The 18150-nt window shown below is 47.3% G+C and overlaps 1 long non-coding RNA gene across 1 annotated transcript; it reads left to right on the plus strand.

Annotated features, from left to right (window-relative positions):
• The first annotated feature begins 4827 nt into the window (after positions 1 to 4827).
• LOC125152196 (uncharacterized) lies at positions 4828 to 16642 on the plus strand. Its single transcript, XR_007147076.1, has 3 exons — positions 4828 to 4941; positions 7578 to 7788; positions 16263 to 16642. It is a non-coding gene; the product is annotated as an uncharacterized LOC125152196 (long non-coding RNA).
• Positions 16643 to 18150: the final 1508 nt, after the last annotated feature.

Raw genomic sequence — 18150 nt, forward strand, 5'->3', positions numbered from 1 at the left:
GGTGTTAGTGGCTAGAGAACATGCAGGGAAATGTCCTAGGCAGAGGGAATAGCTTGTACAGAGGTCTTAAGGCAGGAAGGAGAACGCCATCCAAGGGAGCTAAGAGAAGGTCAAGGTGGCTGAAGTGTGGTGCGTGAGCACAGAGATCAGCCCAAGAGCCAGCTACAGAGGTAGCCAACACTCAGGCCACAGAAGGCCTTGTGGGTTGTGGAAAGAATTTAGAAACTGACTTAAGAGTAATGGGTGTGGCTATTGAAGTGTCTTAAGCAAAATAATGATATGTGTCTATTTGTGTTTGTATTTGATTTACTTATTTATTTATTTATTTATTTAATGTTTTATTTATTTAATGTTTTATTTATTTTTTGAGAGAGTGAAAGCAAGGGAGGGGCAGAAAGAGAGGGAGACAGGATCTGAAGTGGGCTCTGCGCTGACAGCAGGCAGCCTGATGTGGGGCTTGAACTCACAAATGGCGAGATCATGACCTGAGCTGAAGTGGGATGCTCAACTGACTGAGCCACCCAGCCGCCCCCATTTGTGGTTTTAAAAAGGTTACTCCTGCTTGTGGGTGGGCAGTGGATAGGTAAGGGATGAAAAGGTCCAAGCAAGATGAGTAGGAGGTCATGGCCTTGATCCAGGCAGAGAGTACGGCAGATTGGATTAGAGGGGTAGAGGCTGTGACAGCAAACAGTGGAGAGATTAGAGCTACAATTTGGTGACAGAATGGCTAAGATTTAATGACGGAAGGGACGGGTTAGGGAGACGGAGGTATTTATTACGTCTGTGCATGATGGGTGTGTACAACTGGATGGGATGGCTGATATGGGGAAAATGAGGAAAGCAGAAATGTACAGAAAATTCTAAATTCTGTGTTTATCTTAATCCTTGGAGGGGCTCTCCCTCAATAGATAAGAAAGTTGAGATCCAGAGTGGTTAAGAAACTCAGCCAAGGTCACAGAGCAACAAATCATAGCACCCAGGTACTTCATAGCTGATTTCAGAGGCTCGTGTCTCTTAGACACCACATTCCTGCAGCCCGTCACAATTCACAGAGCAGTTTCAAATACGTCATCCCATTTTTTATTTCTACCAGGACAACCCTATAGGGTAGATGAAGCATATGGCATGATACCATTTTTATGGGCAAGGAAATTGAGGGCATTAACTTGAGCAACGTGTTCGAGCTGTAACTGGTGTGGACAGGATTGGAACTCTGGTCTCTGTGACTCCCAGAGCCTGCTTTTCCCACCGTCACCCCTCGCTGCTGAGTTCGTAAATGCTGGTGTCAGATCAATTGCTTGGTGGACTAATATTGGGCAATTTTATTTAACCTCCCTGCTCCTTAACTTCCTCACCTGTAAAATGGAGAAAATAATACGTCTCTCGGGCTTGTCACGAGTGTTCCATGAACAGATTGTAATGCATTGAGCATAGCGCCTCACACAAAGCATGCGCTCAGTTCTCATTCGACAGGAAGCTGTTACCGAGCATGCACTTGTTGGGCCAGGCACCCCCTTTCCCTTGAGGAAAGGCAGCGGCTCCCACAGCTGCGGAGCGCCCCAAGCTGCTGACCAGCTTTCCCCCAAAGGACATCCTTCCTGTCTCTATCAACCTCCCAGAAGGACTTCGAGTTTCCGTTCTCCCTGCTGGGCTCCCACGGCCACAGACAGCCCATTGCAGAGTCTTGAGAATCTTTCCTCAATGATTCCTTTCTCCTTTCTCTTTTCTTCCCCATCCCCTGCGATGCTCTGATTCAGACTCATTTCCCTTTGCCTGATCCTCCCACAGCAGCTTTCAGCTGCCCTCCCAAGTGCTTGTCCAATGAGGTTTGTAATCTCTTGGGTCTTCTCATGGTCTACACAACATCACCACACCCCTTCATGGAGAAACCAGGCATCTCTGCAGTCTCCTGACAATCTCTTTTGAACTCATCTCTCAGTGTTATTCAACAGGGACCCTTGTCTCCAAACAAAAAATCCAACCACCATCTCCCAGTGTGTTACTCATAATCCTCTCACCACATTTCTGGTCACATTGTCCCTCAGGCCCAGAAAGTCTCCCTCTGTCCTTTCTTCTCCCCCCGCCTCGCTCCCCACTTTTTTAATACAATTTTTTAAAAAGTTTATTTATTTATTTATTTTGAGAAAGACAGAGTACTCAAGCTGGGGAAGGGCAGACAGAGAGGGAGAGAGAGAATTCTGAGAAGGCTCCGCGCTGTAAGCGCAAAGCCTGAGGCGGGGCTGGATCTCCCGAAACATGAGATCACAACCTGAGCCCAAATCAAGAGTCAGATGCTTATCGACTGAGACACCCAGGTGTCTCTCCCCCTTGAGGCTCCACTCAAGTCTCACCTCCTTTGCGAAGCTGCCCCTGATTCTTTAGGCTAGAAATCTCTTCCACCGATCCTCAAGGTGTTGATGGCATTTTCCAGGCCTTGCGGGCTGCAGCCATGATGCCCAGCACAGCACGCAATACACAGTATGGTGCCCATCCACCACCACCACCTATGATATCTCTGCTTTTGGTACCCCTGCTCCTATGATCGAGCCACCCAGTCTTCAGTGGGCACACACGATCCTCACTTTCTCCCTGTCCTATCCTTTAGAGAACTCATACATTGCTCTCCCTCAGGATTCCCTCTCAATCACTCTCTTTGGCTCTCTGTTCTCCCCTCCCCATGGAGCAGGAAGAATCAGGCCAAAGAGCTAAAAAAGAAAACCCTTGTCTCCACCTGCTCCCGTCTTCAATACAGTTGTTGTTTCTGAGGTTGTTGCCTTTTTTTTTTTTTAAATAGAGATTCAGCAAACCCTGTGATACTTTCTGATTGCTATATATACATATATTTATGCATTAAATTAGTCTCCAGGGGATACCCTGCTAAATATAGTAATTATGTGAACCAGAATATTTTCAAACACCTTTCCCTCCTTGCTATTTTTCCCCTTTCCTGGAGCTGGGGGTGATGCTGTTGGGAAAGCTGGGTGGAACCTTGCCCTATGGGCCAAATGCTTTCCTTATTTAAGAATAAACTTCTTGAAGAGGCACAAAAAAGCCCAGAATCCAAGGGAAAATAATGGCGGAGATGCTTAGGTGATGAAGGCAGGACAGCATGCAGTAGTTGATACAGTCATGGAGCTTTGAACTCTTCCACCTTCCCTTACTAATGGTATGACTGCAGGAAAATCCCTTACTCTCTTAGGACCTCAGCTTCCTCATCTGTGAAATGGAGGCATTAAGACTTACTCTGCAGGGTATTTTAGGATCAGGGATACATATATGCACAGTAGATAGTAGGTATTTGTGAAGCGGTGGCCATTAGTGTGATTAGGCTATTAATTCCTCCTTGGCTGAGAAGTTCATTAGCTGTACGGCTGTGGAGTTAATGGGACTCTCAGCCCACAGTGGATAAGGAAGGCCTAAGCTACTGGGTGTAGCATCCAGACCGAGGGTCACAGCACATCAGATCGGGAAGGAATCTTAGAAGTCCTCTGGGGAAAGCTCCCATTCTACAAATGAGAAAATTAAGGCCCAAGTTTCAGAAGTGGCATGGCCAAGGTCAAGAAGTTCATCATTACAGCCTGGTATCTTGATCGATTGCCCATATAAGTCCTTCACATGGTAGTCAATTATATTTTAGTGGCCACTGCATGACCTCTTTAGAGAGGCTTTTCCTTCGACATACAAACTTGAAACATGAGAATTTGAGTCCAAGCCTTGGCTTTGTCCTTAATAGCTGTCCCTTGACTTTGGACAATACATGTAGCCTCATTCGGCCCCGTTGTTTTCACCTTACCAATGGGCAGCATCATCTTGGCCTTGTAGGTTTGTGAGGATCAGAGGTTTTTGTAAGTCTGTGGGCCTATGCAGAACCACCCAGGCAGGTGATTGTACCTGTCCTCTCCTTCCAGAAGGGAGTTGCCTTCAGTAGGGAGAAGGAGGAACACATCTGGGACAAGGAGGAAAGGTCCTGTCCTCCCACCCTCTACGAGTTAGGCACACATGAGTTCTTAGAGATCCTATCTGTCCCAATGGGAAAGCGGTGGGGTTCTCATCATGGCTCCACACCTGGGTTACTGTGTGGCCTGATATCAGTTACTTTCTCTCTCTCTCTCTCTCTCTCTCTCTCTCCTTAAAACTGTAAAAGGGAAGTGGTTGTAGGACCACATGGTCACTAAAGCCTCATCCGGCTGTGAGCCACGCTCCCCAGCTACTGAAATCAGCACTGCCCATTATGAGGTAAGGAGCTTTATCTCCTCAGGGCTGAAGCATCTAGGTTTGCCCCAGGCTCCTCACTCCACCCTCTTGGGGGGTCCTCTGGGAGGGGCTTCTGGAACTAGACACTGCCTGTCTCCTAATTTTCCCAACTCACTCTGAACTTCTCAGGTGACGGGGCATCTGGCCTCTGGTAGGGCTGAGAGAAGGGCGTTGGGCCCAGTATCCCACAGAGTCAGTGATGAGCCAGGATCATAAGAATCAAAGATGCATGTATTGAGCCAGAGCCTATACACGGACACTACCAGAAGGAGACACTCCAGGGGCTCAGCCACCTTAGCTCCATTTTACAGACGAGGAAGCCGTGTCCATGCGATGGACCCAACCACAGGGCTCCTAAAGACAGCTAACTCTCCCTGACTCATTTAACCTCTTGACAACACTATTCAAGGCATCGCTACTATTATCTTCATCATCCAGGTAAGGAAACTACAGCTCAGAGAGGGTAAGATTAGCTCATTCAGGTCTGCACAGCAGGTAAGAGGGGGAGTCAGAATGTTTAGTGTTTGTTGTGAAAACCTCACTTATTATTTCATGTTTACTCCTCCAGCTGCCTCAGTTTCTTCTGAATAATTACTTTCTGAGTCACCAGAGGCACTGAACTGAATGACACAGATGAAAGGCACCCATTTTATTTTGCCACCTGTTTTGATCTGCACTCTTGCAAAGGTCTGTACTGACTCACGAGTCAAAGACAGGCCTTTGTTATGTTAAATAGCAGTAATTCATAACCCACATGTTAAAAAAAAACTACGAATTTTATTTACGCATTTTCTTTGTACCAGGTAGGGTGGATAGCAGCATCATTTAGTCCTTATGTCAACCTTCTTGTTATCCCTATTCTATAGATGGCAAGGAAGGGTGAGAAAGACTAGCTGAATGCCCAAAGTCATCCTGCCATCAGGTGACAGAGCCAGGATCCAGCGTGAGTGACCGTCATGTGGTTCTCAACCTAAGCTGTGAATTAGGATCACGTAGGGAGCTTTTGGAAATTAGGATGTTGTGCCCTCCCCCAGACGAACCGAGTCAGGACCTCTGGGATGCAGAGGGTAGAGCATCCGTGTCTGGTAAAGCTGACGCTCAGTGAAGGCTCAAAATTGCTGCTTTACTGGCAGAGGATTCTTTCCCACTAGCTGGTCATGCCAAGTGACTAAGTGGTGTCAACTTTCCAGAAGCCCCCTGTGGTTATGAGGGTTGCCTCAGCCTTCTTGGTGCCAGAGAGGTAAATACCAGAGCTTCCTGCCACCAGCGCTGCCCCACAGATATAATGCGAGACATTTATGTACTTTTCCATTTTCCAGTAACTCTGCTTTAAAAAATCTGTTTTTGGGGGCTCCTGGGTGGCTCAGTCGGTTGAGTGCCCGACCGGCTCAGGTCATGATCTCATAGTTCATGACTTCGAGTCCCGTGTTGGGTTCTGTGCTGACAGCTTGGAGCCTGAAGCTTGCTTCCGGTTCTGTGTCTCCCTTTCTCTCTGCCCCTCCCCCACACCTCAAAAATAAATAAACATAAAAAATTTTTAATAAAAATCTGTTCTACTTGATTTTTAAAATTTAAAAAAAATTTTATTTTATTTTTTATTTTGAAAGAGATAGAGAGCAAGCCAGGGAGGGACAGAGAGAGAGGGAGGCAGAATCCCAAGCAGGCTCTGTGTTGTTGGTGCAGAGCCCAGTGTGGGGTTTGAACTCACGAACTGTGAGATCGTGACCTGATCCGAAATCCAGAGTCGGATGCTTAACCGACTGAGCCGCCCAGGCGTCCCTCTAGTAACTCTGTTTCAAACGAAAGTGAAAAGAAACGAGTGAAACTGATTAGCAAAATCAATGTTTTATCTAACCATATATATATATATATATATATATATATATATATATATTATTGCAACATATAATAAACATAAAAATAATTAATAGATGTTATACATTCTTTTCTTTTTTTTTTTTTTTGATCAAGTCTTAGAAATCTGTCAGGTATGTTATCCTGACAGCTTGTTTCACTTTGGACCAGCCTCATTTCAAGTGCTCGACAACAACAACGTGGTGAAAGTGGCTTTAGAACATTTTCTCTGGCCCTTGCTTCCACCCCCAAGGTCTCAGATTCATACAGGAATTATCACAGTATGCCCAGAGAAAGTGTCCCTCATTGGATTTTCACGGACTTGTAGGTACCAATCTGTCTTATTACCTACACACAGTCTCTTCAATCTGTGATAAAAAATCTCTGCCCTCCCAAACGCCCAACGATTACCCCCATAGCATTAGCTAGTACCTCCATCCCATCACATAATGACCATCGTTGTGTATGTATGGTGAGAATATTTAAGCTTTACTCTCTTAGTAACCATTCCACCCACTGACTGTTTACGAAGGGTCTAGCCTTGGGCAGAATTCCAGGAATTTCACTTTGGCAAGATGATAGAAGGCCAGCCCTCCTCCCTTCATACTCCTTTCTTGGTTTGTTTCTAAAAAGTGAAATGTCTTGAGAAGTAATTTGATGATATGGATCAGGAGACATAAAAAAAAAAATATCCATTCCCTTTGACCAAGTAATTTCCTAAGGAAATAATCTGAAAGAGTAGAGAAAGCTTCATGCCTGGAGATGCTTATCGGGGTCTTATTTACGCTATGAAAATAATTGGACACCCCCCAAATGTTCGGCGCTGCTGGGGTGATTACAGAGGCTGAGCCGAGTCTAAAGAGTGGGAAATCATGCAGCCATTTAAAATACTATCAGAAAGTCATCATAAAGGAGACTTCTTATGGAAAAACACAAAGGGGAAAGAGTAAGAATCAAAATTGTTTATGCAGGATTGTAAGCATGGAAAAATATCTCAACACAACAAAATAACAGAAAGAGAATACACCAAGGAGCTCAAAGTAGTTTTCTTTGGGTGGTATTATGATGGGCAATTTTTCCCTTCCTTTTTTCCACTTATCTGTATTTTTTTGAAACATAGTGACTACATACTCCTTTCATAATAAAATAGGCTCTGTCATAATAAGTAAACAGAGTTAAGGGGGAAAAAGAAACTTTAAAAAGCAATTAGAAAGTCTTCTGCATGTTAGAAAAATCGTTTGGCTACGCCTCTGGGGTCCCGGGGGAGGGGAGGGAGTAGCAAAGGGGATTATGGGTGTGGAGGCTCCACTGTTGCCAGGCAGATTTGCATTTTGCACACTGATGCATCATTTCTGACAATTTGCAAAGTCTTCCTAGGGCCTTGGACTGGGGCTGCCCCTCAAACAAAAAGCCAGTTTGTGAGGAAGACCCCTCTTCAGTGGTGTTGACACAACAAACTCTTTCTTCAGCCTGGAGCTGCAAAAATGGACGTATTCAGCGCCCTCAGGAAGAGGCTGGACAAGGAGAGGCTCAGTTGCTCTAAGTCTAAAATTAAGTGTCTGAGAAGAACAACTATTTTCGAATCCCCTGGGCGGCAGCATCTTTCGTCTGAGTTTGAAACCCCGAGGCCTTCTAGAGTCTACGCTTTCCAAAAGGGAGCCTCATAACCTTTATTGTAAGGTAAGCTCCGAGGAGGGGCGTTGGCTGAGGCATCTTAGGAGACAGGTGTTAATGTGCCCATTTCATAGACAATGAAACTGAGGCTCAGAGGGTGTGGAGAAAGTCACTACAGGAGTGAGGGGCACACCTGGGGTCTAAATTCAGGCCTGCCTGGCTCCGAAGCGGATGTACTTCCATTGTGTGACATCTCTGCCTTCTCTTTTCGGCTCTACTCTGCAGGGGCTAAGAGGGGGAGGGCATGCCTTGGAAGACAGAAAATCGGCTGCTGAGTTGGCCCCCAGTCCTGCCCAGTTAGATTTTCCCATTGCTGGGTTCTCACAGTTTAATGCAAAAAGGGAAAGAGACCCGTCCCCCAACGGCCACGGCCACGTAGCCTGTTCCAAACAGACCCCATCGGCAATCAACCCAGCTGGCGCCCAGTCCTCAAAGTTGAGGAAAGGTTGGACCAAAGAGGCCATTCTTATCTGAAGGGAGGATCTTTGGCCCTCCCCAAACAAGGGGAGATGGGCTGTGTTATTTGTAGGGGTTATTTAGAATGCAGGCAACTGTTCCTTCTCCCCACATGAGCAACCCAACCCAAGACCACGGTGGCTCGGGTGGCTCGTGTGTCATCCTCTCCTGACAAGGATTGACAAAGGGTCCTCTGTATTCGGCAGGTGATGGGGGTCGTCTCCCTGTGGGCAGCGGAAGACTGAGGAATAACTCAGGCAAGCTGCACACATGCAGGCTGTCAGGGTGATTCACAGAGTAATTACTGAATAATACAGTGTAAACTATTAGGAGATAATAACAATAAGTCAGGATTGACTCATCGCTTTGAAAACTTGGGGCTGCCAGGCCTGCCAGTTATTTGCTCTTTCTCCAAGTCTGTAAAACAGTGTAATCTGAGCCAAGTCTGGCAGCTGGATTCAAAAGAGACAGATCTATTATTCCTTTTTTTTTTTTACATTAAACTGTGAGAACCCCAGAAATGGGAAAATATTAATGCAAGCAGTTAGGCTAATATCAGCTCAAGTGTCCAGACAAAATGATAATTGTCAGCCACCTAAAACTGCTAGCTATGGGGTGGGTCCTGAAAGCCAAAAATAAAGCCAGGGCAGAAGGATGGACATGCCTTGTTCTAACGGAAAGGAAAACAAAATAACATAATGAAAGCCAGAATTGCTGGAACGCCTACTATGTGCCAGGTAATTTACACACGTTCCCTTCACGTTCTCACAAATTAGCAATTGGGAAAGCTTGGTCTCATTTTTGGGTTGAAGAAACTGTGGTTTAGTTTAATCTAAGTAGTGCAGGCGAAGTGACAGAGGTCGAAGGTAGGGGAGATAGGTTTCACACTCATATATGAGGGGTTTCAAAATCCAGGCATTTTCCACCACTCCGGGCTGTCCCAGGAGCTGTCTGGGTGGGTCAGGGGACGCATAAGCCTGGTTGACATCTGGGAGAACCTATACTCTTTAGGGGCTTCAAAAGAAGAAAAATGCCATGCCCTGTGGCTGCCACCAGGATTGACCACGTGCATGACAGAAGCAGGTCCAAGCACAAGGGGGTCCCCAGCTGAGGGGCTACAGCCACATGTGCATGAATGTGACAATGTTCAAGCTCAGAATTATTGATCAAATACTCAGGAAGCAACTATGTCACGTTAGGACTTCGGGCCACAAAGATGACGAAGACAGTCCCTACATACAGTTCAGCCTGCCAGCTCCCATCCCCAGACACACAAGTGCTACACAGAAACAGGAGACTCATAGAAAGGGGAGGAACTAAGGCAGAGTTTCTTTTCTAAAAAAAAAAAAAAAATTAATGTTTATTTATTTTTGAGAGAGAGACAGAGCACGAGCAGGGGAGGGGCAGAGAGAGAGGGAGACACAGAATCTGAAGCAGGCTCCAGGCTCTGAGCCGTCGGCACAGAGCCCGACGCAGGGCTCGAACTCGTGAACCGTGAGATCATGACCGACTCAAAGTCCTATGTTTAACCAACTGAACCACCCAGGCACCTGCAGAGTTTCCTTTGAATGGAGGTGGCATTAGAGTGAAGACTTGAGGGGTAATTAGGAAAGAAAAGGAAGCGTTTAGAGAGAAGAGCCTAAGTATGCAAAAGCACCAGGCACCAAAGTTTTGGGATGCCAATGTGCTGTGGCAGAGTGGGGCGTGCACAGGAGGAGGGAGAGTGTGATAAACTAGGTACCACACACATGGTCTGGGCTTGATCTAGCAGCAGTAGGGAGATGGGCAAATGGACTGGTGATGACTCTGGGAGAGTTCCTCTCAGGGCAAGCAGGGTGCAGGATCCAGATACAGTGCCTAGAATCCAGGCCTGGAAACCAGGAGGTCTGGAGGGAGGAAGAGAGCCAAAGGGAGGGAGGGAAGGGACTGGAACAAAGGGGGAGGTTGCCCGGAAAGCCTGGGGCAGAGATCTAGGCTGTGCCCCGTAGCGGAAGGAGGGAGCAGGGAACAGTAAAGGGCTTCCCTTGGACCAGAGCTGTCCGGACCCGGGATTTCCATGGGCAGCTCCCTGGAACTGATGAGGCCCCAGCCAGCAGCTAGTTTTCCAAAGGTGGTCCTGGAGGCCTTCTGGTATTTCACCATACGTCCAAAACTTTGGAGCTAGTCTCCCTGCTGAGTTGTCAAATCTCCCCTCTGCTTCTGTCCCTGCCTTTCAGCACCCCCACCCCGAGCCACTCCGTGGAAGAGTGGGGCGGGGGGGTGGGGTGGGTAGGAGCAGGGTGGTCCTGGCACAGTCACAGACCTGCATCTGCCTTCTCAACCTGCTGCTGGCCGTCCCCTGGCCTCAGACACCTCCCTGCCCCCAGGCTCTCTGTCCCTCGAGACAGTTTCAGGATCATTTCAAAGCTTTAAAAAATGGGGTTTATAACTCCAGCGTCTCTAGGTCACTCATTTATTCTGTTGAGGTTCTTTATTCTTCACAAGTTAAGAGCAAGGAGAAATGCCACGTCAAGCTGAGCCAAGCCATACTGGATGAAGCCTGCAGCAAAAGGAAAAATGACTAGTGCTAAGCCTGTCTTTATTTAAAATGCAGATCTTTTGTTCATCACGAGGTGTTTCTTTTCTGACCTTAATTTTGATTTTTAAAAAGTACTGTATTTAGGGGCGCCTGGGTGGCTCAGTCCATTAAGCAGCTGACTCGATTTCAGCTCAGGTCATGCTCTCACAGTTCGTGAGATGGAGCCTCGAGTCAGGCCCTCTGCTGTCAACACAGTCCGCTTTGGATCTTCTGTCCCCCTCTCTCTGCCCCTCCCCTGCTCATTCTCTCTCTCTGTCTCTCTTCCTCACTCTCCCTCTTTCTCTCAATAAATAAACTTTAAAAAATGTATAAGAAGTATTGCATTTAAATCTGCTTTATCTTGAGATTTTTGGCACCCCTTAAGTTTTTGCACCCGGACAAGGGCTTCCTTTCCCCAGTGCCTGGCAGGGGCCTGAAGGAGATGAGTGCCTACTGTATGCTTTACAGAAATCCCTGGTTGGTCCTCACAGGGCTGTGGGGGGGTATCATTCATCCAGTTCTGCAGGTGAGGACCGTGAAGCCCAGAAAGGTTAAGTGAGTTGCTCAAGGCTTGCCTGTGTCTGGAGAGCGATCGGCGTTTCCAGGTTCTGTCTGAGCCTCTCTCTCTCTCTCTTTGGAGAGCCGGCTGGAGCCTGACTGATTCTACAAAGCCAGGCCTGTTGATTGTGGTGTAACCTGTCACTCACGAGGTAACGGGGCTTCTGTTGGCTGCTACAAAAAGGTACCAGACGGTCAGATTTGTCAGTGTGCTCATGGCACAGAGGAGCCGGAAAGACTCTGAATCTAGACAAATAGCCTTGGTTCTTGAGACAGAAATATTCCTAGAGCAGAGAAGGGTGATTTGTCAGGCTGCCTGGGCCGGATGGAAATGTCTTCCGAGAACATCCAGCTCCCTTTTTAATTTGGGGCTCTTCAAACACCCCACCAGAGCTGGCTTTATGCTCGTGAGTGGTCCTGCCCTCTCAGAGGGGGGCCATGGGAGAGATAAGTGGTCCCAGGGCCCCCGTCAGGCCCTGCCATTGGCACTCTGGTGACGGAACAGCAACAGAACCCAAAGTGCTTGGACTCTGCAGTCTAGCAGACCTGGGTTCAAACCCTGACTACACCACTTCATAGAATAACCATGGCTACCATTTGTTGAGGCCTGCCTAGGCCACTGGTGGCCTCACAGAGCCTCATCATGATTCTGCCTTCTATGGGTGTGGAAACTGAGGCTCTGAGAGGTGTTGTTGCCTAAGGACATGCAGTGGTTAAGAGCAGAATCCAGATTTTCAACCTAAGGTGGACTGACTCCGAAGTTCTTGCTAGGCTTTCCCCTGGGAAGCGTGGGACCTGGGGCAAAGCCTCAGTTTCTTCCACTGTTCAATGGGGCTAGTGATGCTGTCAGCATTTTTGTGAGGATACAATGAGGTCATGCATTTGGTGAACATCCATCGGGTGACCGTACTGCTCTGGGCCCCCGCTGGCTCTGGAAGCAGGAGGATGAAGACAGGTCTGGCAAAAGGGAACTCACAGGCTACCAGGAGAAGCTGGGAGTAAACGGAGATGGGAGCCTCCCATGAGAGATGCATGGCGGAGGACAGCTGGGCTGACCGGGAGGAAGGGTGTAAGCGGGTGAGACCCCCAGGGTGGCTTCTTAGAGGAGGTGACATCCATCTTGGGTTTTGAAGAAAAGCGGGGAAAGGTGATTCCAGGCAGTAAGTGCAAATCAGAGGTACAAAGGCCCGCGTGCGCGGGCATGGCCAGGGGTGCTGGCGAGAGCATGCATTCCTAGCGGGGGGAATTGTTGCTGATGGTGAAAATCAGTTCTTGGGGAGGAGGGTGAACAATCTTGGATATTTTAACGGTTTGTGGCCTTCCAAAGGGTCACGGTGCACAAACAGATATACAGCATATTTGAGATACTAAAATTTCTTGGGAAGATGAGGAGAAAAAGTCTAAAAAGTCTCTGTAGGCTACAACATGGTTGAACCTAGAGGATACTACGCTAAGTATGCTAGGCATAAAAGATAAATACTGCACACGATTCCACTTATGCGAGGCCCCTAGAGTCGTCAAATTCATACAGAAAGAAAGTACAGTGGTAGTTGCCTGGAGCTGGGGCGTAGGGCCAAGGGGAGTTATTGTTGAATAGGTCAGAGTTTCAGCTCAGCCAAGTGAACAATTCTGGAGATTCGATGTACAACAATGTGAATATACTTAATGTGATTGAACCGTACACTTAGAAACGTTTAAATGGTAAATTTTACATTATCTTTCTTTTCACCACCGTAATTTTTTTTAACGAAAGAAGAGAGCCTCCCTAGGAAAAAAGCAACCATCGACAATACGTGGATGAATGGACGTGGTCCGATAAAAAAACCTTATTTACAAAGTAGAGTGCGTTTGGATTTGGCCTGTGGGCTGCAGTTTGCTGACCCCTGCTATGCACTCAGGGGACCCAATCTGTATTTTAAGAGGCCACTTTGGCGTCTCCATTTGGATCGGAGAGAGTGTGAGATCGTGACCTGAGCCGAAGTCGGACGTTCAACCAACAAAGCCACCCAGGTGCCCCTTAATTAAGAACTTTATGAACTTTCTAGATAAGGTGAGTAGGGCACGAATAATTATCAGCATCCCTAGCTTGCATCCGAAGAGACCAAACTCTGGCAGATTAAGAAATTGGCCCCTGACAGGGGTCCTTCCCACCCCCAGCACCCCCCATCCCCACCTCGAGGTGGGCCCCTCTTCTTTCCCTATGCCAGGTAGGCAGTGTCTTTTTTTTTTTTTTAATGCTTAATTTACTTATTTTGAGAGACAGAGGGAGAGAGAGAAAGAGAGATAGCATGATCTGGGGTCTGGGGGTGGGGGCGGAGGCAGAGAGAGGGAGAGAGGGAGAGAAAGAATCCCAAACAGGCTCCATGCTGTCAGCGCAGAGCCTGACTCAGGGTTCGATCTCACAAACCGTGAGATCATGACCTGAGCCGAAACCAAGAGTCAGACACTTAACCAACCGAGCCACCCAGGTGTGCCAGAGGCAGGGTCTTCTGAATGGGGGTAGGATAAAGCTGCCTCTCTTTTTGACCGTGTGCACACCCAGGGCTGTGATGGCTCCAGACCCTGACACCCTGGGAAGGGAAGAGATATACCTCTTTGACATCATCTTAGCCACAGCAAGAAGAGCCAGAGCCAGATCTGGCAGTGGTGGCAATCAGAGAGCTATCTGATATTCCTCTGTAGGTCATTTGTTAGCAAAATCTGCCTGCTCTCCCCACCCCCCTCCCCTGTCAAACCTCCCCCCCCCCCCACATTTCATAGCTTTGATTCATTAAATCCAACTGCTGGAAATGCAGGTAACACTCAGAATTGTATTTTAAGCAGGCAAGGATTGACTGCTTTAAAGGTGGCCCCTCTAAAAAGGTTAATATAAATATAAATGCACCTTAAATGCCTAATACATAACCAAGTGCCACAAATGTGGAAATGTCAGCAGCGCTAAAACTCAGAGAACAAGAGAAAAAGACAGGTTGCCTCTGCTGTCTGCTGTATGTTGTGAAGGTCTGTGCTGCTAAGCCAGGCTACCAATTGGGCTGGTGACACACCTCCAGGTCCCCTTGTGGCCAGCGGGCCATTGGGCATGAGTGGATCAGAGGAAAAAAAACTACTGTCAGGGTCTCTTAAGCTGCCAGAGTTTGGTCTCCTCAGATGCAAGCTAGGGATGCTGATAATTATTCTTGCTCTACTCACCTTATCTAGAAAGTTCAGAAAGTTCTTAATTAAGGGGCGTCTGGGTAGCTCAGTTGGTTGAATGTTCGATTTTGGCTCAGGTCATGATCTCACACGGCTCCTGAGTTTGAGCCCCACATTGGACCTGCTGCTGTCAGCGCAGAGCCCGCTTTGGATCTTCTGTCCCCCTCTCTCTCTGACCCTTCCCCGCTCACGCTCTCTCTCAAAAATAAATAAATCTTTAAAAAAAGGGTTCTTAATTCACTATGAATCCCACCACAAGTGTTGGGTAATGCTATTTTTCTCTAGCACCTAGATCAGGGCTCGGCATGAAGTCATTGCTCAATAAATGCTCACTGAATGAACATTTCTTCTCTCTGCTTACATCTTTAAAAAACATTTTTAATGTTTATTTTTGAGAGACAGGGAGACAGAGCATGAGAGGGGGAGGGGCAGAGAGAGGGAGACACAGAATCCGAAGCAGGTGCCAGGCTCTGAGTTGTCAGCACAGATCCCAATGCGAACCTACAAACTATGAGACTTGAACCTACAAACTATGAGATCATGACCTGAGCCAAAGTCAGAAACCCAACCAACTGAGCCACCCAGGGCTCCCCTTACAACTTTTTCTTCTTCCCAAGGTCTGTACTGCTTTGAAATTGGCTTTCATTAGTTTAGATTAACGCTAAAATTTCAGGTATGACTTCCCCCAGGGTGTGCTGGTGTTTTCTGGGAGATGATGTCAGAGAGAAACTTTTCTAAGATTTAAAGGAATAGATGAGTAATAGTGGAATTTCAAGTGAATCAATAGTGCAGGGAAGGAGGCATTCATGATCCTCAAATTAGACTGCGGAGGGGGTGAGACTTGGTGAGACTCCGGGCACACCAAGCGAGTTCTGTGTAGTATGTGTGTGTGCGTATGTGGGTGGAGGGAGACATGGGTGTGTGTGAATGAATATGTGCACATGTGTATGCATAGATAAGCCAGGGCCAGGATTAGGTTAAAGCAAGTGAAATGCTGGGGAGCATGGCTTAAGGAGGCACTTATTCTCGGGTGCTAACCCAGCTCCTGCGTGACCCCGGGAGTGAACGCCTCTGTAAATACCGTGTCTCTATGTGCCTCACCCTGGTCCCAGCCTTGGGATATTCACACGTGTGTAGGGAAGGGGCCTTGTTTAAAATTAGTTCACGAGGAAGAGCCAACATCCTGATTCTGAAAAGTCTTCCAAACCAAGGACAGATTTCCTTAAATTTTGGATTTAGAAGAGATGATTAAGGTCAATCAATCCAATGGCAATCAAATGTTAATGTGCATCAAAATCTCCTGGCCAAAGCTAGTTAAACCTCTAGATTCCCAGGCCCAGGCCCAGGCCCAAGATTCAGGGCTGGGGCCCTAGAATCTGCATGTTTGATAGGCATACCTACTCCTCATTTCAAGTAATTCTGATGTGGGTTGTCCGGGACCACCCACAGAGAAACTCTTATAGTTAGGGTGATCGTGCAATTCATCATCCAAACCAGGTCACTTTGAGAATGAAAAGAATTTGTCACAGCTTAAATCAGAGGGTGGCAACTGTGCCTGTTTCTGTAATAAAGTTTATTGGAGCATAGCCACGCCATTACCCATGGCTGCAGAGTTCTAAACTGTAATGGCAGAGTTGAGTAGTTGCAACAGAGACCACATGGTTTGCAAGGCTTAAAATATTTACTCTCTGTTTTTTGTTTTTTTTTTTTTTTACAGAAACAGTTTCCAACGCCTGGTTTGGATTACTGCTCAACAAAAGTTTACTTCGCCTCCCCCAGCTCTTCCTTCTGTGGGCAGAGTATGCATCTCCATGTCATTGATATTGGGCTTAGCCATGTCTCTTACTTTGGGTGATGGGGTGTTAGGGACATGACATGGGCTTACTCTCTTGTTCTGCTCTCATGCCAGTGAGAAGAACATGTCCTGACTAGCCTGTGCGTCCATGGAGAATGAAGGATACGTGAAACAGACCCAGACCCAATTCACTGTGTACAGCCAAGCCCAGCATATCCACAGACTCACGAGCGAGCATAATGGATTGTTGTCTTAAGTCATTGAATTTTAGGGTGGTTTGTTAAACAGCATTATTACAGCAATCACTGACTGATACTGAGACACTATCAATAATTACTCTGTGTTTACAGGCATAATCTGGAAATGGTTACCTTATCTATAGTCTAACCATCCTCCTTGCACGTAGAAGGAAGCTGAGGCTCAGAGGGGTTGGGGTTGGGCCAAGTAAATTTTGGGTAATTCCCGGCTGCCTCCCTGCACTGCATCATTCAAAATTGGGTTGTGGATACACAGCTACACAACCTCTGAAGAGAGATGCTTAGCGGTCCTTGAGATAAACTGGAGTGGGCTTAGGGTGAGGTGGGGTCAGGTTGGGATTTTCCCTGAGTGCTGATGCCCCTTTGCCAGGGTGCTGGGTAAAGGCCTGCCTCAGACCGACGACGTCTCTTGAGATGAATGCCCCTACCCACTCCTGAACAAATAAATAGCAAGAAAAATGCAACCCAAGGGAAGCAGCACCAAGAATAATTATATAGCAGTCACATATTTTGATTCAAACTTAATGTTGCTTAGCAAAAGAAAATGTGCTGTGAATAAACAGAGATCAATTCATGCCACCAGCAAGTGGCATGTGACATTAGCAGGAGATGTCCTTAAGTCCTTCTGAGAGCCTCCACAATCCCACTCCCATGCAGGACAAGGGCCCCCCTAAGGGGTTCCTCGTGAGGAAGTTTGCAAAGTGGAAGGGGCCACCTGTGAAATCCTGACTCTGTTGCTAGGGATTTAAATTGCAAACTGGTTTTTTGTGGAGGGGTGTGTGTGTGTGTGTGTGTGTGTGTGTGTGTGTGTTTATGGGTACCTTTGTGCAAGTCTGTGTGTGTGCTTGTGTTTTGTGTGTGGTTCTTGTGCAGTTCTTGGTGTCTGTATATGTTCATATGTATGTATGTGGGTTTATGTGTATGATTGTGTTGTCTGACATTGTCAGGGTCCCTCTGCTTGCTTGCTGCCCTTACCTAGAGCCTGGCCACTCCTGGGAGAGTCAGATGACCACAATACTGTCCATTGACTGTTTAAATCCACATGAGAACTGTAAGTGATCAGTAACTCTCAACTCAGCCTTCCTACCCAGAAAAGCCACAGCTCTGGTTTGGGGGCTTGCAGGGCAGGGAGGTGACGTTCCCTGATTCAGTCCCATCCCATCATTTTTGTGTATCTGAGGATGACAAACCTTTGGGGAAAACCCATACCCTCTTCACAGCTCCCCTCCTGCTCCTACCCATTAATTCCAGACTGAGTCTGCATCTATGGCTTATACCCATGATGCCATGCCACCTTCTCCTTCTTGGGGACCAGGACAGATCTGGATAGGCTGGGCAAGACAGGGTTCTGGATTGATGTTGGGTGGGCTCGAGATGCTACTCAGAGGGACCAGAAGTTCATATACCCAAGGGACATATGCAAACTGTAGCCTAATAGGTGAGTCGAGGTCTTGTCTAGATGTGGGTTCAAGCAGCTGGACTGAGGAATAGGAGGGAAACTGAGACCAGCCAGAGACCAGGAGTCAGCAATCCAAGTTGGGGCAGGTAAGAGG

This window comes from Prionailurus viverrinus, chromosome E1 (genome assembly GCF_022837055.1).
Source record: "Prionailurus viverrinus isolate Anna chromosome E1, UM_Priviv_1.0, whole genome shotgun sequence".
In the NCBI taxonomy this organism is placed as follows: Eukaryota; Metazoa; Chordata; class Mammalia; order Carnivora; family Felidae; genus Prionailurus; species Prionailurus viverrinus.